The sequence below is a fragment of the Sciurus vulgaris genome, assembly GCF_902686455.1.
Source record: "Sciurus vulgaris genome assembly, chromosome: 1".
In the NCBI taxonomy this organism is placed as follows: Eukaryota; Metazoa; Chordata; class Mammalia; order Rodentia; family Sciuridae; genus Sciurus; species Sciurus vulgaris.
In genome coordinates this window covers 52,076,051-52,103,148 of record NC_136461.1, presented here as the reverse complement: position 1 = coordinate 52,103,148, position 27,098 = coordinate 52,076,051, and the positions used below count along the sequence as shown (strand labels likewise).

Here is a 27,098-nt window from a genome sequence, read left to right as displayed (position 1 = left end):
TGCTTAGCACCTTGCTATTGCTAGGGCTGGTTTTGAACTCTCCATCCTCCTGTCTCAGCCTCCGGAGTCACTGGGATTACAGGCGTATGCCACCACACCTGGCTACAAATACATTTTTTAATTCATATTTTTAATGTTCTGCACCAAATTTTCTCTAGGCTTGCAAATCAGGCTGATGTGTGTGTCTTGATCTATTCAATAAGAGGTTCAGATTTATGAAATATTACTTCAGTAACCTCCTCATTGAAATTATAGAACAAACAACCATGTCATTGGCAGTTTTCCTAATGAGATCTCAAAACTCCAGGGTAGATTTGGGGTACCGGGCACAAAAGTGCTCCAACATCCCCCACCAAAGCCTCTCTGCCCACCCAACACATCACATTCCAGCATGTCCCTGCTACTTTCCACAGAAGTTGGAGCTACAACAACAAGTGCATAAACTGGGCCTGGTGTTTGTCAGTGTGCAAAAGGAAACCAGAAAGACATAGTCCTTACCTTAGAATCTTCTGTTCTAAAACTGGGCTGAGGCATAATTTTATGGACACCACAGAACTCAACCCCATATAAAAATATTACCAGAAGCAGCAATGGTAGATGGACTGTGAAGTATGGTAAAAAAGAAGAGGCATTAAAAACATTAAGCTTCCTAAGACGCACGGACTAAGTGGGGCAGCTATTAAGAAACTCATTTGTTTTAGCTCTCCAGCAAAGGTTGAACTTCATCTTCAGAAACGTTACTGTCGAGCATAGCGAGCCCAATTTGGCCTAATGAATTCGCCTGCGTTGCCAGTACTCCTTCACAATGACACAAATTACATTTAAACCATATGGGGGATTTAAGGATTACTCCCTCCAGACAAGGAACTTTCATACTGGTCTTGGGTCCAATCAATTTCACAAATGGCAGAGTTATGAACCCCTTCACTCCCAGCTCCAGGCCTTGCAAAGACGGCTCCTGTCCTGATCAGCAAAGATGCTTTCCTAGTGCAATGCAGCAGAAGCTACAGACTCGCCAATCCTTTCTGTCAATGAATGTGTACTGGGATCCTAGGCCCTGGCTGAGGGCTGGACCCAGGGCGCAGTGGGTTCACCTCTTCACATCAAGAGCTCTTTCTTTGGAATTGTCAGAATGGGCAGAGGGGACGGAACTGTTGACCTTATCCCTGGACACAAGCACTAGAAAGCAGGCTACTAATTTGGCTAACAGCAGCAGGGATACCCTGGTGATGGCCTCAAGTGCTCACCTAAGTACCCCAGTGCTAGGAAACGGTCATTCAATTCTCCAGCTAACAGTAACTGAGCATGCAGCTAATGCCGGTCCCAGGAACCGCAGTCTGTGGGGAGAGCACAGGTTGAGGAACCAGCCCTCTCACCTCTCCCAGCCTGTTTCCTCATCTCTAAAGTGAGATCATAAAATAATATCTGCCTCACAAGGTTTCAGTGAAGATTACCTTACCATATGTCAAGGCGAGTTTCTGTGAACTAGAAAATGATGTCAAGATATGAAGTTATGATTTTGTTGCACATTCTGAATGTGGGTGGGGATAGAAACAAGATGGATGGGCCTCTTTTCTCAAGAAGTTCATGTCAGAAAGAAGTCACCATGGTGTGGTGGCCTTGGTACTGTCCTAGAGGTACCTTTATAGAATTGTGGCTTTCAAGAGGTTGTGGGGACGGGGACAAGACTGAAGAAGTTGGAGTAAGACTATCAAGTCACATGAACCATACTGAAATTTATTTTGTAGGCACTGGGGGGCTATGGAAAAGGGAAGCAGAAAGAATCTAAACCGATGTTTTTGGAAATTCTGAATGGCCAGTGGTGGTGCACCAGACAGCTTGCAAAAGGAGAGACTGAAAAAGATTAACCAGAGCTTATAAAAAACATCCTTGGGGCTGGGGTGTAGTTCAGTGGTGAAACACTTGCCTTGCATGGGTGAGGCACTGGGTTTGAGCCTCAAAACACATAAAAATCAAATAAGTAAAATAAAGGTATTGTATCCATCTACAACTAAAAATAAAAAAAAAAAAAAGAAAGCATTTTTCCTTAGCTGTGACATTAAGGATCCCGATCAGTGTGATCCTGTCCAGCACTATTTGTCTGCTGGCCATGTACATACAGCTTCAGCCCTCAGTCCTTGGGCCAGTTTGGGCACTGTTGCTTTTTTCCACTAAATATGAAGAGACTTTCGGAATGACCACTTTATCCTGACCCCTTCTACATGTAGTGTCTTCTACTCATTCTTTTTCTTCTCTGAGAACTGTCCCCCATCTGAGAACTGTTCCCCAGATTCAGTTAGCCCTTGAACCAGGAAGACAGACAAATGAGACAGCCGGAGGGCAAAAACGGCAGTGTCGTGAGAATATTCACAGCACTGTTCCTGAGGGCAGCAGAGGGTGAGGATACACGAGCAGCGCTGGGCAGGATCCAACTCTGGATCGTCCATACATCTCTAGGTATTGTGGCCCTGACGTATTTTTTTCGGAAGAAAATTCAGAATAGAATCAAGCAGAAAATAGGTCGAATGGCTCTTCTCAAGTTGGTAGTCAGATTCAGACATGGGAATTAGGAAGATGTTCTGGGAACACAGGTCACTTGAGATTACATATTGGCACTGGTATTCTGGATCAGGGTGCTCCACATCCAGATCTCTGGCCAAGATGCGTCTCCTCCAACTGACGCTGTCACCCCAATTCAACTGGAAAGGTAACTCCTGATTACTAGGGTAAGAGATTTTTTTTTTAAAGTGGTCATTTTTAAACAGATTTAGAATAAAGCATAGAAAGGATGAAGTATATCTCATGGTGTAGATGATAAATCAAACTTACGAGTATGGGTTGAGTATTCCTTGTCTGAAATACTTGGGGCCAGAAGTGTTTTGGATTTCAGGTATTTTTGGATTTTAGAATATATGCCTCTCCATAATGATATATCTTGGGGATGGGACCCAAGTCTAAACATGAAATTCAGTTATGTCTCACAAATACCTTGTACACATAGCCTGAAAGTAATTTTATACATTATTTTTAGTGCACCTGGGTTTCCACTGTGACATGGCACATGAGGTCAGGTACGGAACTTTCCATGTGCGGTGTCATGTTAGTGCTCAAAAAGTTTCAGATTTTGGAGCATTCTGGCCTTCAGATTTTTGGATCAGGGATGTTTAATCCTAATAATATTTTTGGAGTAAGTTCAGGGGGAATCTATGTATATTTAGTATTTTAAGTACATTTAAGAAATTTGGGGTATTAGCTTATCTATTTGCCTTGTGGTTGCAGTTTATAATAAACAGTGAGTAACCTACTTGGACTAGCAATTTAAGTTTAACAGGGTAAGAGGATTTTTATCAAAATTGCAAACACTGATGAAACATGCAAGAAAATTTGGAAGGTACTGCGAGTTTAACCCATTAGATGGAGGCAGTACACTCCAGTATTTAAGGGAATGGTCTTTAAAGCCAGATTCACAGAACCTGAATCTCAGTTCTACCAATGACTACCTGCATGACTTTGGACAAGTGATTTAACTTCTCTGTGCTTCCATTTCCTCATCTGTAAAATGGGATAATGACAGTTCCCCTATCTCACTTTTTTCTTACAGTCATGATTGAATGAGCTAATAGAGTCCTCCCTTGATATCTGCTGGAGGCTGGTTCCAGGAACCCCTGAGGATACCAAATCCTGCAGATGCTCAAGTCCCTTATATTAAATGGCATTGTGTTTCCATACAACCTATTATCATAAATAATCAACTCTAGATTATTTATAATATCTAACACAATGTAAATGCTATGTAAATAGTTGTTGTACTCTATTCTTTAGGGAATAACAAAAACTCTGTATATATTCAGTACAGATGCATTTTCTTTCAAATACAAGGTTGGTTGAACCTGCCAAAGCAAAATCTGCACATATGGAAGGCAGACTGTATATAGAAAGTTCTAAAAGCAGGGCTGGTATATGCTGCCCTACACAAGTGCCTGCCATTCTCACGATCAGATCATCTAAGAACAACTCAAATACTGCAAGCATTGCTTGTTAGAAAAAGAATTTTAAGAGAAAATAAACGATTTATAAATTTGAAATATTCATAGCAGTTTAAATAAAATCACACACACAAAAAAACTCCAGGTTACTCTGACAAGTGTGCTGGCAGAAGGAGAGGAAAACAAAGCAGCTGTGCTGAGGTCAACAGACCAGAGACAGAGAGCCGTGGCCTGAGCTCCGGCGGCTCAGGCTCTCCAGAGGCCCACCACCCACCCCACCCTTGGCCTTCAGGAGGCCCGGCCTCACAGTGCAGTCCTCTGAGCAGCTCCCTGTAATCTGACTGGACTTCAGTTACTTGCAGCCACCTACATCTCTCTTCAGTGTTGGCCAGGACTCTGTAGTGCCCAGTCCTGTAGGCCAGCCCTGAGTCAGCCTTCACCTGCTGCCCCAGACAGACAAGGAGAGAGGAAACTCCCTCCGCCTCTCCTTTGAGAAACTTTCAGTGCAGGAGAGATAAGTGATTCCAAAATCATTAAGACAAGTAAAGAGTAACGAGAGCTCAACTAGGAACTTTCAGGGGCACTAAGTGCTCAGGGAGAAATGGGGATAGCATCCCCACCTGTGCAGATGACCTGGTTATCCCTGTGTCAAGTCTCAAAACTGTCTCCCCAACCCAAAGACGTGCAGAGCTTGGGAACCCTCTTCCTAAGTAAAGCCTTTGCGAAGACTCTTGTTTTCATTAGAAGTGACCAATATTCAACCACTTTGACCAATAAAAACAGTAATTTATATGGTTTATATAAAATTTTCATATGAATCTTTTATTTCCTTTTTGGAGTACTCTCAAGGAAATTTTCATTGAAGTGCCATAGGAATTGGAAAATTTTTTTCCACATTCTGGTTATTACCAGGAGCAACTAAGAAATGGTAAATGTTCAAGCAGAGGGAAATGCTAAAAACCATGACTTTATCGTTGCACACTGCATACGTGAATTGAATTAACACACAATACCCCGTAAATATGACAATTATTATACATCACTAATTCAAAAAATAAAAGGAAAAAAAGAGGTTTAACTGAAGAATTGCTTTATTTTCAAATCATTCACAGTTATATGCTTCCCTCTTGTGGTGGAAAACCAAAAAATACAGGATTTCTCAGCCCCACATGGGGGCATGCTCACTGACAGGTGGCAGAGACTCCTGCCCAGATCAGCAGTCCTGCCCAACTCTAGGGGTCTCCCTTCACCAAGACTGCGATGGGAATCGTGCCCCGTTATGTTTTCTGGCAGACAATGGCTGGTCCTCTATCAATGCATTAAAATGTGGCAGTATTCCTGGGCTTTAAAGAAGAGGGAAGAGATGGTGACATTATTCTGTCCATCTCATCATTAGAAAGTCTTTTCCAATTATATGGTCTGGCTGAACTGGGATGTCCAGTTCACCACATAGGAATCCTTTCTACGGGGTGTTTGTGAGCCTGAGTTTCTATAAAGCAGGAACAGTGGAACTTCTCTTAACAAGTTCTAAGGAAAGGCAAGTAAAGTGCCCATCACAATGTCTGATCCTACACTAGCCATGAATGTCATCCAAAGGACCAAAAATAGGAGGAGCTATTGATAAGGGCTGCATTCCTCTAACCCATCTCCTGCGTTCAAGAGCAGGTGAGCCCAGGCAGGAAAGAACTGATTCTGCAGGCTGGCCTCTGGGAAAAATACTGTTCACACTTCTCCAATGGGCCCAGCTCCCGGGAAAGGGAAAGGTGGAAAAGGGGATCTAAAGATGAATGGAGCACAGTCCTGCTGTAATGAGAGGGCTCTGGACCACACAGGCCCGGTTCTCAATTCTTCTAGCACTTTCTAGCTGTTATGGCCTCACTGGCCCCAGGACTCTTATTTGTAAAACAGGGACAGTGGCAGCTCCTACAGGATGTGTATTGGAGGAGATGGTCCAGCAGGTCTCGTGGGGCAAGGCATTGTTTCCAGTGCTGTATCAGCGTTCACTCAGTTAACCTTTACACGACTTTGTAAGGCCAAGGCTGTTATTCTTGGCCCTATCTTAAGGATGAGGAAACTTGTGGACCCAGCAGTCCTGTCCTACCACTCCTAAGCAGACCCCTGGACACTGCAGGCAGAGACCAAGGAGGGGTCTTCGTGGTACTATTCAATGTGGGGCAGAAAAGTGGTTTGTAGGAGTGAGGTGGAGACCAAAGGACATGAGAAAAAGAGGGTCACAGCAGACCTCGTATCCCTGCCCCATCAACAGTATCAGAGTGAGAGCCACAAGAAACAACATAGCCCCTGCTCGTATTGTGTGTGTGTGATTTTTTTTTTCTTTTGTGGCATCAGTAAATGTGGAACTTAAGTAAGTGAACTCTATGTATATCGTTTGTTCTACCATATGGATTCAGGTCAACCAATCCAAGTAAAACAGCTTGCTCCAGTGAAGATATCAGGTCACGTGCAGATGTGTGACATGTCACGTAACCCACTGGTTAAAGAAAGAGTCGCAGCAAACTATAAAAGCTTTAATGCAGTACTGTGACCCAGTCTCCCACATACAGTTTTTTAGCTTGCTAATTTATGTCTCCAAGACTCTCCCTTCCTCTTAAGGCCATGAGGCAATTCTTAAACTGGTCTTGGTTTGACTTTTGTATAAAAAGAAAGCCTGGAAAATCAGCATACTACGGTGATGCAGCCCACATCAATGTTCATAGCTGCTCAATTCACAATAGTTAGATTGTAGAACCAACCTAGATGCCCTTCAATTGACGAATGGATAAAGAAATTGTGGTATATATACACAATGGAATATTACTCAGCCATAAAGAAGAATAAAATTATGGCATTTGCTGGTAAATGGATAAAGTTGGAAAATATCATCCTAAGTGAAATAGGCCAAGCCCAAAAAACCAAAGGCGGAATGTTTCCTCTGATAAGTGCATGACAATAAATAACAAGGGGGCGTGATGGGGGGAAGAGAAGAATGAAGGAACTTTAGATGGTGTAGAGGAAAATGGGGCGGGAGGGCGTGGAGGAAGGAAAGATAGTAGGCTGAGACAGATAGTATTACCCTGTGTCTATGTATGATTACATGAATGGTGTGAATCTACATTGTGTACAACCATAGAAATGAAATGTTGTACCCCATTTGTGTACAATGAATCACAATGCGGTCTGTAAAAATAAAAAAGATTTTAATAAAAAAAGAAAGAAAGATAGAAAGAAAGAAAGCCTGGGAATAACGTATACGGATGAGGATGCAGAAAGGGAACTCCTATACACTGTTAGTGGAAATGTAAATTAGTACAGTCATTGCGAAGAACTGTATGAAGTTTCCTCAAAACAAGAAAAGAATATCTACTATGTGATCCAGCAAGCCCACTACAGGCTGTACATCCAAAGGGAATGAAATGATTCCTGTACTTGTGTGTGTATTGCAGTTACTATTTGCAATAGCTAAGATAATCAACTGAGGTTTCCATCAGTGGATGAATGGATAAAGAAAAAGTGGCATATGCACACAGCAGAACGTTACTCAGCCATAGAAGAATGGAATCCTGTCATTTGTGGCAACATGGATGGCACTGAAGGGCATCATGTTAAGTGAAATAAGCCAGGCATAAACAAACACACGTGTTCACACTCACGTGCAGAAGCTAAAGAAGTTGAGCTCCTAGGAGCAGAGAGTAGCACAGCTGTCCCTAGAGGCTAGGAAGGGACGGGCGAGGAGGGGAGGTAGATGGGTAATGGTTCCAACACAACCTTACACAGGAGGAGTAAGTGCTAATGCTCCACAGCACGTGGGCAATCATAATTCACAACAACTTATTCAACGTGTTTTAAAGAACGAGAGAGGAGTTGGAAACTTCCCAACACAAAGAAATGTTTATGAAGGTAAAAATGGTAATCTACCCTGATTTGATCATTATACTCTGTAAACATGGATCAAATTACCACATTGTATCCCACAAATACATACAATTATTATATGCCAATTAAAATTAAGAATTAATTGCAAAAAGGAAAAAAAAAAAAAAAAAAGAAAGCCTCAGGGGTCAAGAACCTGCGTGGAAGCCTGTCACTGGCTGCTACCTCTTCTCCTCTAGTAATGCTGGCTAAGGCAAGGGCTAGTTTAATGCCGAAGGCTGTGGTCTTACTTTCCACAATGGCCTACTTGTTTTGTACTCTCTGTTCCTTCTCTTGGTGTTTTCCTCATCCCTGTCTCGACTTTGCCCTGGTTTCCTTTTATCAGCCTTCAGGGTGTGGCTCAAATACACCTCCCCTGGATTCCATCCCAAGGAGGCACTTCTTAGACTACATTGCAATGCCCACCCAGAGACTGTCTTGGGCTTTTCTGTGTGTCCCAGATGCACAGCACCATACTAAGCAAAGAAGAAACAGTAAATGTTCGAGGCATACAAAGAAAGCAGTCACTGACATACTGTTCAGGAGAAGCTCCTGAAACAAGCAGACCCAACAACCCATTTACCATAATCACTACCATACAACCCTAAATGGTAAACCTGGTGTGCAAACGCTAATGGGGAGATGGGTGCTTAAGCAACTCAAGATCAATTTTGCTTACTTTTGGCTGCCTAATGTGTTCTTTTTAGACAAGACAGCTGAGTATCAGGCAGATGATATATTACTGAAGACCTAATAGGTTCCCACTCCCCCTCGGTCCCTGTGCATGAAATGCTCTCCATGAGAAGAACACTCCTATTCTGAAATTTATAGGTTAACAGGTGTGGAGCATCTTGAGAGGTCATTGGCAAATCTGGAAAGAAGAGAAGTGAAACTGAGAAGGCAGTAGCTGGCTGGGGGACGCTTAGCAAGGAGTTTAAGTGTCTACGTTTCCCATCAAAACCCCCACTGGCCCAGGGGGGAAACCTGCTCTTTATGACTGTATACAGCATGTATGCAGGGCAAGGTGCTATGCCTTTTCTTATTATTTCCTAACATACCTCTGGGACATATTAGTTTAATTTCACAAATGAATAAAGAGTTCAAGCAATTTGCCCAAGATCAAACAGCTAATAAATAGCAAACCCAGGAATCAAACTCAGGCCTGTTTGACCATCAAAAGTATACTGCAATGAAATTCTAACATAAATGATATAATTTTGGTATCTCACTAAGATCCTCAAAATGCACGACATCTGTACGTTTTTGGTTACTCTTTAGTTCACCTGATACTTTAGCACATGGACTTTGAGAGATGCATGATAAAACTGCATGTAGAAGCTTGTTTTTGACATAACTAAATCAGTTCAGTGGGTTGACTTTGCTGACGCAATAGAGGAATTTCAAAAATGATCACCGCAACTCACATTTAGATTGCACCTCAGAGTTCCCAAAATCTTTCCATGCTTATTATTTTATTCAATTCTCACAAAACCCTCTGATATGGCAGGAATTGGAATTAATCCTATTTTATAGGTGAGGATACTAAGTTTTGGATAAGTTAAAGCAGAGTGCATGATAATCCACAGCACATCACAAAACTGAGGTTTGAACCAAAGTCTTCAATTCCAACTCATCACTATAAACTTGGTAAAGATACTTGGCAAAATTCAGGGTGCCACCAAGTGGCCTGCCTTCCACGTGGCATTATGTCAGAGGCAGAAGCAGTGTAGACAATGAAGTTCTGAAACCTTCTCAATTGTTATTAGCATCCATTTAAATAGGGCCACAGAGCTACTGACTAGAGGCACTGAGTAGTATCCACTCTGCCCCGCTTCTAACTCGCCCCTCCTATCTCTTCATTTTGCCTCATCTGTGAGGACATCCTTGGTCTTGCCTCCCCGATCCTGGTGCTCTCCCTGTGTTCCCCTCCATGCTAGCTATCGTGAACTCTCTTCCCCACAAAGTTATGTTCCACTCAGAGCCTATGGTTGTGACCTTGTTCGGTAAGAGTATTTGCAGATCTAACTAAATTTAATATTGAGATGAGATGACCCTAAATTCAACAACAAGGTACTTAAAAGAAACAGAAGAGAAGACATACACATAAAGAAGGCCATATGAAGTCAGAGACAGAGACTGGAATTATACAGACATAAACCAAGGAACACCTGGAGTCTCTAAAAGCTAAAAGTGACAAAGAAAGATGTGCCCCTAAAGCATGCACTGCTAACACCTTAGTTTTTGACTTCCACTCTCCACAATGTAAAAAAATTAATTTCTGTGGTTTAAGGCCCTCAGTATGTGGTCATTTGTTGCATCAGACACAAGGCATTAATATACTGGTATCCACACCATCTTTGTGTAACTACACATCGATGTGCCCATCTCCTCTGCTAGCACGAGCATCTGGAGACCAAGACTTTGTCTTACTACCAACCACTTCGCACAGTGTCTGGTGCACACACACAGAGTTCAATGCTTGCTGAATGAACAAATTCGTGTGTCCAAATTTGCAGCACCGCCAGCACACATTCCTTGTGGCTTCCCACCTACAACACAACACTGGCTGGGCCAGTGAACCATTCCAGAGACCAACGCTGCAACATCCATCTGGAGCTATCCATTGCTAGCTCAAGACTCCAACCAGGGGATGGCCTCAAATCATTGGGCTTATAGTTGCGTTCTACAAACTGCCTGGCAGATCAAATCCCAGGGACAATATGTGGATGGAGACAGAAAGGGACATCCAAGCAGAGGAGGTAGCAGCAGACACAGAAGACCCTCACTTAGGCCATCCCCCCACCCCTACACTCCAAAGGCCTCAGAATTTGGAATAATCGTAATAATAGTTAGAATAACCAGAATTGTCTATTTACTGAACAAAGTATTATGGAAAGTGCTTCACTAATTTTGGTTCATTCTTCATTGAGTCTTTCAAGGCAGATATTATTACTCTTTTTCTATCAAGTCTACATGTGGGAGAACTAGCAATGCTGAACTGTGTGGTTTTTCTCACAGATTTGACCACAAAGAGCTTGGAGTCAACTGTTGGCCCTGCCCAGAGAGGAAGTTTTCCCGATGGGTGCCAATCTTACTCCTGAGTCCATCTGAGTTTTCCACATTTATTTCCCCCTTGTTTTCCTTTAATTTTTTCTTTAAAATTGTATTTCTTCTGGCTCTACAGAACACATTCTTCAAAGGCCCCATGGAGGCCATAGAACATACTTTATAATTAAATCAAAAGGTCCTTCTCTGTCCCCAAGTTGTATCACCCCAGCTCCATTTTCTGGCCTCATTGCAACAACAAGACCCTCTTTGAGTCAAGGTGGGCACAGGTTTAATGCTTGGGTTTTTGGTTTCAGAAGCTTAGAGCTGACCGGTCTCTCTCTTCCTGGGTCAGGGTCCAGTATTTACCCGTCGGGTCTACTTCTGTTTAAACAAACCTCTCCATTGTGCACAACTCCAAAATGCACAACCAAAGCACGTTTTGATGTTCACTAGAATGGAAGAAAACCATATCCCCAGCCACCAGAGCAGACTGCAGGAGGAAAGCAGAACAGCAGCCTCCCTCAGCATGAGCCGTCTTCTAAGGCCCTCTCCAGGCAGTGTGCTGGAACGGTGTAACATACGGGAACTCACTTGAAATAGTTATGCCAGAGCGTATTCATCTCAATGAGTGCTATCTCTTTGAAAACAATCATCTTGGGAAGCAGCAAATTTATTCAAACAATGCTGACATCACACTCACTCTTCTTGGGTGAACGGTCTTTCTGTCCTGTCTGTGGCACTTTCTTTGAAAGTCCTCAGTCATAACGCATTTCACCCTTTGAGAATAGACTTGAACTTTGGGAAGAGACAAAAATTGGTCGGAGCCATATCTAATGAATAAAGTGGGTGATCAAATCTTGTTACATCGTTTTGGGTGAAAAATGAGGCATGACTATAAAATAATGTGACTGGTTTTCCTAGGTGACCCATAAACCGACTGGCTGAAAAATAATTCCCACGGAAGAATTTCAAAATGCTCTGAGCACTGGATGCATCGCTGGAGTAAGTGCACAGTTCCCAGGGTGGCCATTTTGTAGGGTACAATACTAATTGCGATATATAAGTTCAAGTATGTTTGTAAAAAAAAAAAGAAAAGAAATTTGATTGCTTACACTCGTGAAAATGAAGAAGCTACGCTCCTAGAGAAATCTCTCCCTTTTTTTTTTGACAGTTTGGTCTGCTTTGGACAGAGAGTCTGCTGAGAAAAACAGACTCATCTCCTGCAGAAAGCCTTTACTGGCCACACTATGCACACACGCACACACACAAACTCACACACACTCCCATCCCAGGCTGGCCCTCAGCTCCCACAGGTATTTTTGTTGTTGTTGTTGAGTGTTAGCTTGTATAGCACCTGGTGGTGGTGTCCATTTATCATGTCTGACTTTTCCCAATTCAACTGGGATCCCTTGAGAACGAGGGCCTCTTTAGCTCTGTACCTCCAATGCTCAGGATGGTGCACATGGAAGCATGGACAGTAATGTCATTTGGACCTTGAGTGTTCCCGGGGGCACTATTGGGAATGGAACCTTTCAGAGCAGAGGCCTCATGGGAGGTCTTTAGGTCATCGAGGGCATGCCCTGGGGGTGGTTTGTGGGACCCCACCCAGTCCATTTCCTTTTTTGTGCTCCCTGGCTTGTGATGATCATGGTTGTGCTCTGCCATATGCTCCCCCTGCCTATGATGTGCTATCTTAGCACAGATCCAAAAGCAGTGGGTCTGCCTGATCATGGCCTGAAGCCTAAGCCAGAATAAACCTTCTCACTTTATAAGTTAATATCTCAGGTTCTGTGTTATAGCAATGAGAAGCTGACTAAAACCAAGACCAATTTCACTGTTCTTCACACAAATGCTTTACCTTTGTTACTCATGTTCCTGGGGCTTTATGTGCTCTATGTAACCTCCCCTGGCTAGCAATCAAAACTGGACATCTGGTTCATGTAAAATTCACCCACACAAATTAAGATACGGATAGTAAATCAATGATCACTTAAAACAAAAGGGGTCAGGGGAGCAAGGAAGATTGACTGCTCATATATGGAGGTTTTGGGGGGGTCATGGAAGTAGTCTAAAATTAGATTGTGGTGATGGTTGCATAACTTTATGAACACACTAAAATGTACTGCTGGGCAAGCACAGTGGTACCTGCCAACAGTGCTGGCAACTTGGGAGACTTAGGCAGGAAGATTGCTTGAGCTCAGGAGTTCAAGGCCAGCCTGGGCAACAGTGAGATTTGGTACCCCCTGCTGTAACCAACACTGAATTGTACACTTATTAATGGGTTAACTGTATTGTGTGTGGATCATATCTTGATAAAGCATTTAATTTCAAAGGTCTCCCACAGTGGGAATGTTTATGCCTTTGTTCCTTTCCCAAGGTGGTAGTTGGAATATTGACAGTCCCTGTCTCTTCCAAAAATCTAGTTAGCTATATAAAATTAAGTTCTGCCTCCTCTCTGTACCACTTGAAAATGACTGAGTTACTTCCACCAAACTTGGAAGATAATGTGATTGCTGGGTTTTCTTCAAAATCAATTGTCCCCTTCATTTACCTTGACAATCCTCTGTGTTTAGTATGTCGTTTAACACCCAGTACAAAGTAGGTATTTCCCAGCTTCCCTGGTTGCTAGAGGTGACCTTAGTTAAGCTTTGGTCAGTGAGACATGAATGAAATTGATAGGTATAATCTTTTCCTCTCTCCCCACTTCCTGTTGGCTAGAATGAAGCATGGTGGTGGTCAGCATCTTGGATGGTTTGCCACTGATTAGAGTAGCACTGTACTGAGCAAAAAAAGCAACATGTCCATTTGCATGACAGAGCCACACACCAGCCCTGGACTATCCACATGCAGTCCATGACCAGACCAAAAGGGTTCTATTGCTATAAGCTTTTATTTCAAGTACCATATTTTGGAACTTTGTTACAGCAGTCAAGTCTACATTTTAACTAACAAGAAAAAAAGTTAGCCAGGTGTGATGGAGCATGCCTGTTATCCCAGCTACTCAGGTAAGAGGATCACAAATTCAAGGCCTAGGCAACTTGGCAAGACCCTGTTTTAAAATATAATAAGAAAGAAAGGGTTGGGGATGTAGCTTAATGGCAGAGCACTTGCCTACCAGGTATAAGTCCTCAGGTGCTATCTGCACCTCTCCCCCACCAAAATCAGTACCAAAGCAGAATCTAAAATACCTGGCATCAGCATGTCATTTATGCTGTGAAAAAACTGCTTCCTCTGACAGCTTGGAAGGCAGACCACTGAGCAACCACACCTGTAGCTCAAGGTGAATGGTTGGGAGAATTCAGAATGTGTCATTGGCTACTTCTTGCCACAATTCAGAGAGCTCAGGCCAGGGCTGGCCAATTAGCAGGCAGAAGTGGAGGAGGTTATGACTTTGCTGAGGGAAGTTTTCTTTGACTGTGGTCTGCAAGCAATGTCGCCCTAGTCCAGTACTTGGTGATACTGCAGAGTTGAGATGACAGCTGTTTCTGTTCCCAAACTAAAGTAGCTACACATGAAGCAGCCGGCTAAGCAGAAGAGGTTGTGTCAAGTCTGCTTCAGGATTCCCTGTCAGACAGTGGCTAGTCCACCAGCAAATACAAAATGATGAATACTGCCCTCTCACCCAGAATGTCCTTTCCTGTTGTCCCAAGTGGCCATTGGCAATGGAGAACCAAGGCAGAGGCCAATAAGTAAGTCAGTTAGTTTTCAGGCTTCAAAACTCTGTGTAGCTAAGAAACTTTACCGTGGTTCCCAGCACATGGAGTTGATCACACTAGGCCAGACGCCTAATGAGTTTGTGAGGAAACTAGCTGCACAGGAAGGACACCGTAAGCCCAGTCTGCACCATCCTTCCCCTGCCCCCGGCTCTCATCAACAGGAAGCAGGTTGCAGATGCTGTGCAACCCCCAAAAGGGCTTTCGGTGCCTCCTCTTCAATGTCCCCAACTATGTGAAGAAAGGACAGATATGGAGAGTTCCTTCCTGAGGCAGAACCAGCGCTCTCTGTGACATACCCATTTCCAGGGCAGGGAGTCTGCCGCTGCCCTCCAGCACAGTGTGACCTCTATGACTGGTGGCTGCTGTATACACATGACTATATATAACTACACAGAACTAGATCTGTATGTGTGTTATGTAGAGATAGACAGACAGACAGACAGATGGTGGGGAGGAGGGAGCTGATAATTTGCCTTTAAATTTATTGGACTTTGAACCACAAGGAGCCACACATGGCCCAGATGGAGAGAGGTATACCCGCACCCGGGACTCACAGACACTGAACTGAGTGACCAGAGGAATGTGGGACGCCTCCTCTCTGGAGGAGTGATGTGGTTTTGGGGGTGGAGAGGTGGCAAGAACAGTCGGCATAGTTATCCGCACGGCCAAAGGGGCAACTGACAAGGGCAGGGATTTAGAGTTTTCCCTCTCTTTTTTAAAGTAACAGAACCACCCATTTTAGCTGGTCACATGTCTTCCAATATAAAGTATACCTTTTTCAGTCCTTCTTTAAAGTAACTATGGCTTACATGTTAGATCCAGCCAATGAATTGTCAGCAGGAGTCAGGTGATTACTTTCCAGATTCGAAGGGCAAAGGCACTTTGCTCCATTGCTATTATTTGAATGAGTGTCCCCTGAAAGGCCCATGTGTTAAAGGCTTGGTCCCCGAGTCCATGGTGCTATTGGGAGGTGGTGGAACCTTTAAGAGGCGGGGTCTAGTGGGAGCTTTTAGATCACTTGGGGTTTTCCCCCAAGGGGATAGTGGGACCCTGCCCATTCTTCTTCCTCTCTTTTGTGCTTCATCATGAGGTAAGTGGGCCTTTTCTACCACATGCTCTTATCATGGTTACCTTAGGCCCAAAGCAATGGGGTCAACTGGTCATCAACTAAAACCTCCAGAACAGTGAGTCAAAATAAACCTTTCTTCTCTTATCAACCTCAGGTATTTGTTAGAGTAATAGGAAGCTGACAAACACACCCATCTTTTTCTCATGCCCACAGGATGAAACATGAATGTGGTGCTGGGGAGCCATCAGCAACCAGGTGGGCAAGTGCAATCCCTTCAAGACGGCGAAGCTACTAGAGTCAAGTAAGCTGGCTTCCAACACCACAGAGCTATCACACTTGTCCCTGCCTGCTTACAATAGACTAGTCCATGAGGGCGAAAAACTTCTGAGTTATTTGATTGTTGTTTTGAGTCTCTGTTACAACAGTGCAGTCTATATAATTATACAAAGTATTTGACTTAAAATACAGGCTACATGGCGAATGCTGAATTCAGTTTGGGAGGCACCCCAAAGTGTTATCTTCCAGAGCTGATGAACAAGCTGAGCTACAAAGGGAGGACAAGCTTTGATAGAGAAATCTAGCTAAGATTTCAATATAACCCGGGTAGAAAGTCACAAGTACATCATGTTCCAAGTCACATGTGTTGAATTACAACTGAGATGCTTCTCATATGTACAACTGAGTAGTAGCAGGCATTTGCAATGTAGTCACATCAGACAAGTATTTCTCTTGCACAAACTTAATTATATATAACTGTCAGGCAAACAAAGAGGAAAAGAGTGAAATTTAAATAGCACAGGCAATTCTGCTACCTTTCCACTCAACAACCACATGCCTTGCTCGACCTAGATTGCACATGTCTCTCAAAGTCTGAGCAGCTCGCTGTGCCAAATGACATTCTAGAATCTACAGACACACACATTGTGTTGTACATGTTCTTCAACGTGATAATTTACATAGGGATTGTAAGGGCGATTTTGATTATCCTAAAATATCATCTTCATTTCCAACTCCAGAATCCAGTCCTTGGCAAATGCGGCTTCCCTGTATTAGCTGGAAGATAGGCAGTGATTTGTTACTGCTGATCCCAGCTGGTCCTAGGACTGCAGTCTACTGGCTCAGCTCTCACTTTTTTATGGAGACCATGAAAGGAAGAAAAACTGTTGTGCCTTGATGTGGATTTTGCCTCTTATTTTACACTGTGATTCCATAAGCTGGTTTTAATTCATTCCAATGGTAAGAAAAGTGGCTTTAAATCAAGTGGCAAGAACTACACTCCATACCAACTGCTTCCTTCCCTGCTTAACCCTTCACCCAGCTTGGCCGTACTCGACTGTAGAGGAAATGAAGCAATGCATGCAGGAGTATCATGTAAAATTATCAAACATGAAGTGTATTTTTAGGTGTGCTTGCCTTTTGTAAATTCTGAAACAAAAATATAAAGTTGGGGGGTGTGGCACCTCTTCAACAGGTCAAGCTCTCTCACCTCTGCTTCTGTCTGGAACATTCTCCTCTCCTCTTCCCTTCAGGTCTGGGTCGAGTGGGCACTCCTTACCTATGTCGGCTAAACCTCTTTTCTCTCCCTGCCTGCCTTACTCACCCCAAACAGCACTGGTGTGCCCCAGCAGTTGTTGGTTTGTTGTCTATGACCCACCAACCCTCAAACATGAACCTTTCAAGCTTAAGTCCCAAGTGGTGAGGATGGGCCTGTTTTCTTTTCTGCTCTGTCCCAGCACAGTACAGTTGAACTATCTGGTGTGGATCCCCAAAACGGCTACTGCACCATGCTGACTGAGCCCACTGAATTCACACCAGAGAGCAGCCATTTTAATTCACTCCTGAGCAACAGAGGTGCTTGTGAGCAGGCTGGAGTACAGTGCAGGGGCCAAATATTTGGTCAGGACTTCCATTACTTACCCTATAACTCTACCACTCAGCAACCTGATAGGAAAATACACCTTGTGCTGAATCACTTGCACTCAGAGTAGCCAAAAACAAATTCATGCCATTAGCTGCCAAAATAAGCCACCTGGTATGTATCTATAGGAAAACAGACCTCAACCTCACTTTGTGCCATTAACACCAGTTTTAAAAGAAATCAGACTTAATTCTGGGAAGATTCTTCTAAGGTACAGATGGGCATATAAACCCAACATGGTATAGATTGGTAGTAGTTCCCCAAATCATTCCATTCGGGATCCTCTTGCAAACTCACAGGACTCACTCAACATTAAAAACTCTGAAAGTCATAGTTAACACTGCCCAATCTAGTTTCCACAAACTTTAACTGGGATATTATAACAATTCCCAGAAATACTTAAGCTTTGAGATACATTTATTCATGGAAAAGATCAACTGGATGAAATATCAGAAGACCAAAGATCCAGTTCCAACTCCACTAATGGGCCAGACAAATCAGCCACATTTCATCTATCACATTTCATCTTTTCAGAAACACTTTGAGGTACTGGTTGAGTTAGTCCATTTTCTGTTGCTTTAATGCAACACCTGAAACTGGGTACAGTATAAAGAAAATAAGTTCATTTAGCTAACAGTTTTGAAGGCTAAGTTTCAAACAGCATTAGAAGGCTCTGGAGAGTATCCCCTAGCAGCACCAACTCATGGCAGATTGTATCATGGTGGTTATACACACAAGAGGAAGATCAAAAGGCAAGACAGCAAGTCAAGAGCAGGAGAAACTAACACCCACTAAATCCCACCTCTTAAACACCCCATGACTTTTTTTTTTTTTTTTTAATATCACTGCACCAGGAACCAAGCTTCTAATCCATGAACCTCCAGGGGACACACCTAAACCATATTCAAATCATAGCACTCATGAAGAGGAGGATGGAAGGAAAATGTTTCCAATATAAAAAAATAATGATAAAGGGGATTAAAATTTTATTGGCGTGACTTAACTGGCAGTCCCTGAGGGTTTCTTCAGGGCTGTCTTTACGCCTCAGGTCTCAGTTCAGTGGTGACTGAGAGAAGCAAAGGGAAGAAGGACTTTTAATTGTTGAAGTTAAAATAAAACAGAGCAAGCGAACACCCCCCTCCCCCCCCTAAAAAAAAATCTCAGCTTACATCCATTTGCACAGCAAAAGGAAAGGACACATTCTTCTTACCATTTTAAACCACCCCATAGGGCTGCCCCTTTGCAATTCTACTGCCCAAATGACACCAAATGAGAAGCTTCTCCAAATCCTCCCAACTGAAGCCCATACTGAGCTCCTAATAACTTATTTTACCCACTCAGCAGCCATTTTTTAAAGGTGGATCCCAACTATGAGCACAGTTTCAAAGTCAATAGAATGACGAGGTATGTCTATGGAGACTTCATAGGAACTTAGAGGAGAATAAATGGATCAGTTCAAACTTTTCGGCTTTGGAAGTGTTAGGGCTGGGATGGAGTTCAGTGGTAGACTGCTGGACTGGCATGCACAAGGCCCTGGGTTTGATTCTCAGTACCATGATAAAGGAATAATGCAGTGGGGCTGGGGTTGTGGCTGTGGTAGAGCACTTGCCTAGCATGTGTGAGGCACTGGGTCCGATTCTCAGCACCACATATAAATAATTGAATAAAATAAAGGTCTATCAACAACTAAAAAAAATTAAAAAAAAAAAGAAAGAAAGAATAACAGAGTAGGTCACTTGAAGTCATTCTGCAAATTCATCTGAAGTCTGAAGGGGACCACATTATGCTGCTGTGGCAAAAAAAAAAAAAAAATTTATTTTGAGTTGAAGGCACTTGAGAATAGCTTCTTACTAAACTCTCTCCTCTATCTTAAAAGCAGGGCATCCCCAAAGAACTCAATTGTCATAAATCCCCCTTCCAGGAGATTCACAACCAGGAAAGATTAACTTTTAGTACTTAGGCACTGTCACAAAACTATCCTGTTTCCCACCTATTCTCTTAAAGGCCCATTTGATTTTCCCAAAAGTCATGCTGTCCAGCAAGTGCCCTCCTGCCTTCCCACTTCCTCTAATAACATGGTATATAAGCCACAAATTCTAACTGCCTCCAGTCACGTTTTTCTGTGAAACTCCACAGATGTATTTTTGTTGCTAATCCATCTTTTATAAGTTTAATTTGCAGACCCCCAAATATTTAACCTGAGGGTCAATGAAAAGTGTTTCCTATCCTTTGAGTCCAAGACAGAAGTTTATTATTAAATATTTCATCAAAGATGATTATGCCTCTTATTATCCTAAGATCATGTATAATACAATAATACACTCTACGTAAGCCTTCATAATATATCGGGACCCTTCATACAATGACACTGCACTATGTTTACTTTCTTGGAGCATACATTTACAATGTTAAATGAGTGAATATGCTTATCCTCTATTAAGTCTCCCTCTGCCTAGACGTCTTTCACAGATCCGTGCCTGGCTCCCAGCTACGCTTCACTCAGGTCTCTGCTCCCATGAGGTTTACCAGAGAGGCTTTCCCAATGACCACACTGAAGACAGCAGCTCACCCCAAAATGTTCTCTCCTTGCACCAGGTTTTATTTTCTTCAGAGAATTTCTCTTTATCTGACATATTTATCATCTGTCTCTCTCAACTACAGCCTCCCAGCTCTATGAAAGATACTCTTCCGTTTACTGCTGTGTCCTAGTACGAAGAACAGCATGCAGTAGGTGCTCAATATTTACCAAATGAATCATTTTTCCAAAGACAGTCTCTGGTTCTTCCTTATCTAGTTTTGTTTAACAAAAAGGCTTTAGTTTGAACAGTCTCTGATGTTCTATGGGCATTAGATTTAAGAAAGGACAAAAAAACTAGGCAACAAAATTAGTAAACCAAGAAAGAAAAGCTCCCAATTTGATTTAAAGACTTCCCGTAACCAAGACTGTGCCTGGCTCCGAACACTAGCCCTGCCTCTTCCCTCTTCCTGGCTTCTTTCTGTTCCCCTCTCCTCAAAGGTGGCCCCCTTCTTTGCTTTGCGTACACTCCTTCAGGAGCTCAAGTCCCACCTCTTCTGTCCCGGGCCCAGAGTGTTCTCCCCCTTCTCTGACCTTAGTGCTTTTCGGACTTCTGCTCTTTCTGTGCATATGTATTCCTTGTGTCTCATCTCCCTGCAAGGGTTGTATACTCCTAAATGAAAGAGACAAATATCTTATTCATGCTGGTGTTTATGCTGATTCAAAATCAGAAAGGGAGAGCAATCATTTAAAAAATTATCATAACTAAAAAACTTTAAAACATGGAAGTTAGAGCATATTAAAAAGTGACCCAAAGATATTTCTCTGCCAGGTCATCCCTATCCAGGGATATCAGATTTTAAGCAATGTGTCTCCTCTACCTAAGAGTGCTTGAGCTTTCCCTCTTTTGCTCAGTACTCTTCCCTGTCCTTCTCAGAAGATGTTGTGAACTGTACCCAGAGATAGGATCCTTCACCAGTGCTTGCAACTGGGCCTATGAAAGTTCAGAAGAGTAATCTTCAGTTGGAAGACAGTAGAGTTCAGATTTTCCAGCCCTCTCCCTTACAGTTCCTCCATTCTAAGGTGAACTTCTCAAAACCCCACAAGTTTGGTCTGAGAACATGAGACCCTGAATCTCTGCATCGAGTATTTGAGGTCCATTTTAATGCAGGCAGCACTTAATGCTAACAGGGGCTATTTTTCTTAATCCAGGGTTCTTAACTCAGGATGCTTAGATAACACCTGCCCTGCTTGCCAGAAGGTCTATGAGTAGAATTCAATGGGATCCCTGAATGTGAATGGCAAGACAAATAAAACATTTTTGTTTTCACTAACCTCTAATTGAAATTAAGCATCTCCTTCGGTTATAAATGCAGGAAGCAAACCACATTATTATTTCTCTACTACTACGTCTACTAATAGTACTGCTCCCTGGGACTTTATCATCAGTAGAAATCACACTACAGATTATCTCAACTTAATGAAACTGCAGATATTTCTAAATACCATCTACAATCATCCCTGCAAAAAAAGAAGCACATACATATTTTATCACAAATTTTTTTAACTTAATACTTTTATTTCAGTATAATTTTTATTTCCTTTAGGATCCTTTGTGTTTTGTTTTATTCACTTAAAATTATTCTGAAATGATCTCAAAGGAGTAGCAAAGGAGTCCAGGGCAAAGAACCCCTGGGAATTGATGAAAACCCCACTTACTTTCAAAGTATCTAATTTATTTTTCAAAGGATAATTATCTGTACATTTACTTGTGAATTTGAACTCTCCCCAGTTCCTCCTATGGGTCACTGGCAGATCACTGGGCCCAGAGTGGTTCTTAGAGACCAGGAATAGCGTGAACCAAGGAGTCTGCACTGAGCTTCTCTTGTACTTTCAGTGGCTCCATAAATTCCTTTCTCACTTGGACTAATCCGATTAGTTTTTTGTCACCTGCACCCTGCTGGTTCTACATGGAATCCCTCTATATTAGTTGGGGCTACTAAAGGGTTGCAGGCAGGTGAGGGGCAATGCTGTTATGTATGGGGGCAGAACACTGATCACACAAGTGTCATTCCAACTGTTTTTGATGAAAAGGGGCTGCCAGGTAAAGTTTCCTCTAATCCTCACAACAGCCTCTCTGGACATGTATTATCATTCCCAACTTTAACAGAAGAAGAAAAGAAGGCTCTGAAATTAAATAACTTAGCCAAGAGAACAGTACCCTGCTCCCATTCTGCCGGTTCATTCTGCCCAGAGTTCTTCCCCTCTGGCACATTCACCTCCTGCCCAGAGCATCTAACGCCAATGCATCTTTACGACTCAATTCAACTATCTCCCTCCTAGGAAGTCTTCCTCACTTCGCATTCCCCTCCCAGGGACAGCTGCCTCCAGTCTTGCCCCTCAATACCTGGCACTTACCTCCATCACAACAGCTAACACACTATGCTGTGTGTGTTCTTGTCCACCTACCCTTCTAGACTATATCTTTCCTGAGAGGAGGGACATTTTGTATCTCAAGTACAATGTCTGATACAAAGAAAGCACATAATAAATGTTTGATGAGAATAAGTTTATTGGTTATCAACTATACGCTGGTTTTAAGTTAAGTGCTGGAATACACAGGTCACTCACAATCAAGGGCAAATAAACATGAATTCATAAGATGTTATATTGTCCCATGTACTGCAGACATAGCAGGCTTTCTGTATATCAGGCTTCCAAATCCAGATTCAACCAAACACAGACTGAAAACATTTAGGAAAACAAATAGAAAATAATACAAATAAAAATACAGTATAAACTATTTACATAGCATTTACATAATGTTATATATTTTAATTACTCTAGAGATGATTTATGCAAAAGGATGTGTTTTGGGGTTGGGGGTGTGGCTCAGTGGTAGAGTACTCATCTAATATGTATGACACCCTAGGTTCCATCCCTAGTACCACAAAAAAAAAAAAAAAAAAAGATGTGTGTAGATTATATGCAAATACTACCCCCCAACAACTCTTTAGAGACAGGGTCTTGATAAGTTGCCCAGGCTGGCCTAGAAGTCGTGATCCTCCTGCCTCAGTCTTCCAAGTGGCTGGATTACAGATGTGTACCCAGCACTATCCCACTTCATACAAGGGACTTGAGTATGTACAGAATTTGGTATCCACAGGGAGTCCTGAAACCAATCCCCCAAGGATACCAAGGACAACTTACAGATAAAACATAGACCCTTTCTAAAGGAAGCTTATTCTCCAGTAGAATAAGCTCTGTGACATATAAACCGACTGTTCACTGGCATCTTATTCATCTGTGCTGGAGACATCCATGGTAAAGGAGCAGTTAAGCACAGGAAAGCAGAGGGAAGGCCTGTCAGGGAAGGCCTTCTGAAGATGCTGTCTGAAGTGAACCACACCAGGAGAAAAGAAGTAGCAAATTTAAATCCCTGGTGGGTAGAAATAAAGAATGAAAGCAAAGAGCAGTAAGCTAAGGACAGAAACCTAGTGACGAGCCAGGGGATAAGTAGGGCAAGCAGTCCCTCAAGGAACTTAACAAAACATTCAAGTAAAAGTAGGAGAGTGGTCAAAGCAAGGGAGAAAGATCACTAAGAATGCAAAGTCAGTTGGGCAGAAGGTAAGAAAAAGGTCCTGATAAGATCTAAAGGGGTTTAGCAACCAGAGTCACTGGTTCTGGCAAGAGCACTTTTAGTGAAGAGGTAGAGGAGGCAGAAGCCAGATTGCAGTGAGATGGTTAATGAACGGGAGTCAAGAATCAGAGATGGTTTAAAAAGAAAAAATCAGAGATGGTGAATACAGAGAACTTTTTCAAAGGTTGATTAAAAGCAGGAAGAGTAGCAGGGCAGTAGGGTAAAGGGTGATAAGGTTTTAAAAACATTTTTGCGGTCTTAACTAATTCATTCCTTTCTACCCCACACTACTCCCAAGTGAACAGATTTCCATATGAACCCTAAAACTCCCATTATGCTCTAAGTTCCTTAGAGACAGCTCTTGTGCCTGAATCATCCTTTCATTCTACACATTTCTCCCTACCAAGGCTCAATATCTGTTGAATGAATGAAGTCCAAATTTGGCACAAGTGGTCACAGGGCGATGAAGGGACCCACTGGGATGCAGTTATTGCTTTTTCTTCTCCCATGGAAATCTGTAATTGTCTGAAAACTCAAAAGCATAGAGAAAACAAATCAAACTTCCCACACTGATGTTTATAAATGTCTAATCAAGGAGGCAGGTGCAGATAGGGCCCAGTTTAGACTCTGGAGACTAGAAAAAAGAACTTTAGATTCAAGGGTGCCTCTGTTCTCAGAAGTTGCTCAAGTCCTTGGGATTTGCAGTTCTGTATTGGATTCTCAGTGCTGCCATTGTAATTTTTGTAAATCATTGTTGTAATTCTTGTAAATTAATTTTTTTTTAATGCTGGGCACCAAATCCACGTTAGGCAAGTGCTCTACCACTGAGCTATACCTCCCAGCTCACTTTTCCTCATATATTTAACCTGCCTAAGCTTCTAAGTTCTCATAGTGACTAGAAAGTTCCATAAAAGAGCATCTACCTTAGAGGGCTGCACAATCGGGTAAATGAGGCTCCGCAAGAGAAGTGCTAATCATGATACTTGGCAAAACAACTCACAATGTTAACAAGAAAGAGTATCACTAAAATGACTAAAAATATTACTAAAGGGAATGGGTTCCAGAGAAGTTGGATATACGTCAAAATCTTTTTATAAATACAGAAAGAAAATGTGCTCCTTATAAGAACTCCTTGAAAGTGTTTTATAAAAGTGAGTGGAGGGCGGGGGTTGTGGCTCAGGGGCAGAGCGCTTGCCTGGCATGTGTGAGGCCCTGGGTTCGATCCTCGGCTCCACATATAAATAAATAAATTAAATAAAATCAAGGTCCATTGACAACTAAAAAAATATTTTAAAAAAAGTGAGTGGATAACCAACCCCAAATTATCCACTTTACAAATCCACATTTCATTCATCAGATTTATGGAAAAACCACTTTTAAGGTTTTACCTCTCCAAGTGGACCTGCCCAATTAAGTTGGTTAACGTTCCTTGGCTGCGGGGCGGAACCAAGGTGTTGCGCTAATTTCCTGGCCTGCCCAGACTGTTTGCATAAGAGCGCCCTAGGGCATGTTGCTTCTGTTTTAATCAATATTCAGCTCCAGCCCCCTCGGTGGAATAGATCCAGGGCATTGCCCGGCAGTGACCAACCTTTTCCAAAGCCTCGCGCCCCAGCAACCAGGCACAACGCGAACTAGTGGTTGGAGAAGGAGTCTTGGCACCTGCCTGCTCAGACCCGCTGGCCTGACGCCCCCGGGGGATGGGTGCTCGTGCCACCCTAGCCTCAAAGCGCCAGGCTCTGAGCCAGCGGGAGGCGCCAGTCCCGGACTAGAATAGCAAGCCACCATGGCGAGGCGAGGGGGTTCTGAGCAAGGCGACGGCTGTCTAACCTTTCCCCGCTAAGGCCACTGCGCTCCGTGCTGTAACAGTATCTCCCGAGGCTGCAAAGGTTAATGTAAATGTCAGAGGCCTCGGGAGCCGCGGGGAGACGACTACCTCCCAGCAGGCGGCAGAAGGGAGGGGCAGCCGGGAGGGTCGGGCCTCCCAAGGTCAAGGCGGGCTCCCCACTCACACGTCTCCCCGCCCCAAGGAGTCGGACGAGCAGCTCCGCGTGGCCCAGTGGCCACTTCCCCGCACCGCGCCCGGCAACCTCCATGGGGCCTCGAGGCCAGAAGAGTCCGCGCAGAGGCCGCGGGGGTGGAGACTGGGCGCCGGCGCACGGAAGTGGCCGAGCCGCGAGCGAGACGGGCCGGGGCCCCACGTCGCGCACGCACCCCGGGCGCATGCCCCGAGAAGCCGCCGCGCCCCTTACCCCGTTGGCGGCAGCGATGCGGACGATGAGCTGGATGGCCTCCTTCATGTAGAACCTGCCGTCCCCGCCCACCACCAGGGTGGCCTCCTGCCGCTGCCCGGGCTCCACCGTGGAGATGATACTCTGGATGAAGTTCTCCGCGTAGTTGGCGTTGCCCTGGAACACCTTCACCCGCTTCCGCAGCCCGCTCGTGCCCGGCTTTTGGTCCGGGTACGCCTGGGTCTTAACAGTGACGATTTTCACCATGGTGGCGACTCGCTGCCTGGCGCTGGCGCGGACACTGCTACCCGAGGGGCGGCCGCGGCTGGAGCTGCAGTCGCTCTGGGCTGAGGGCGCGGGCGGGTTGGGGCCACGCGGGCTCCCTCGGCCGCGCTGGCCCTCCTCCTTAAAGGGACAGGAGACTGGACGCTCCGTCCATCGCCAGCCCACCTCCCGGCAGGTCCCGCAGGGAGGGGGAACCGGGAGCGCGCAGCGCCGGGGCTCGGGCGGAGTGGGCGGAGCCGCTCTGATTTACCCTCCCCTGGGTAAGCCAAGGAAATCCGCCACTCCCCGAAATGGAGAGGCAGAGGTTGGAGTAGGGGCCCCGTCTTAGGGCAAGGACATGAGGCGGGGTGGATAAAATGTAAGAGTACAATGTAGTGATTTCTTTTGGCTTGACTAGTGTATCATGTATAAATAACTTTCTGGAAAACTGTTCTTAAGGACAGAAAAGCCAATCTCAGCTGGGTTCCATGACTCCTTATTCTTTTTATTCTTCACCCAATGTGAGGGCTTTTGAGTGCAAAAAGGAATCCAGCTCAGAAAATCTCATTCAACTTACTACTTTCCACATATTGAAGATGGACCACACTATTTCTGTTGATATTACAAATAACTAGGATTTATTGCATGTAATATTTCTAAACCTTAGTACAGTTTTTAATTTTCCCGGTTTTTTTTTTTTTGTTTGTTTGTTTTGTTTTGTTTATAAAAACGAAATTCAAAAAATGTATGTCTGGGCCACGTATCCAAGTACCTGCAGGAGGCCAACTCAAGTGGGTTGGAGCCT

The 27,098-nt window shown here is 43.7% G+C and overlaps 1 pseudogene across 1 annotated transcript in view; it reads right to left on the bottom strand.

Moving 5' to 3' along the window:
- The window catches only part of LOC306664756 (phosphoglucomutase-1-like), a 45,860-nt pseudogene extending 19,319 nt beyond the window's left edge, over positions 1-26,541 (bottom strand). Inside the window, exon 1 of the transcript XR_013766887.1 lies at positions 26,051-26,541. The product of XR_013766887.1 is annotated as a phosphoglucomutase-1-like (transcript). The remainder of the gene's footprint in view (positions 1-26,050) is intronic.
- Between the last annotated feature and the right edge of the window lie 557 nt (positions 26,542-27,098).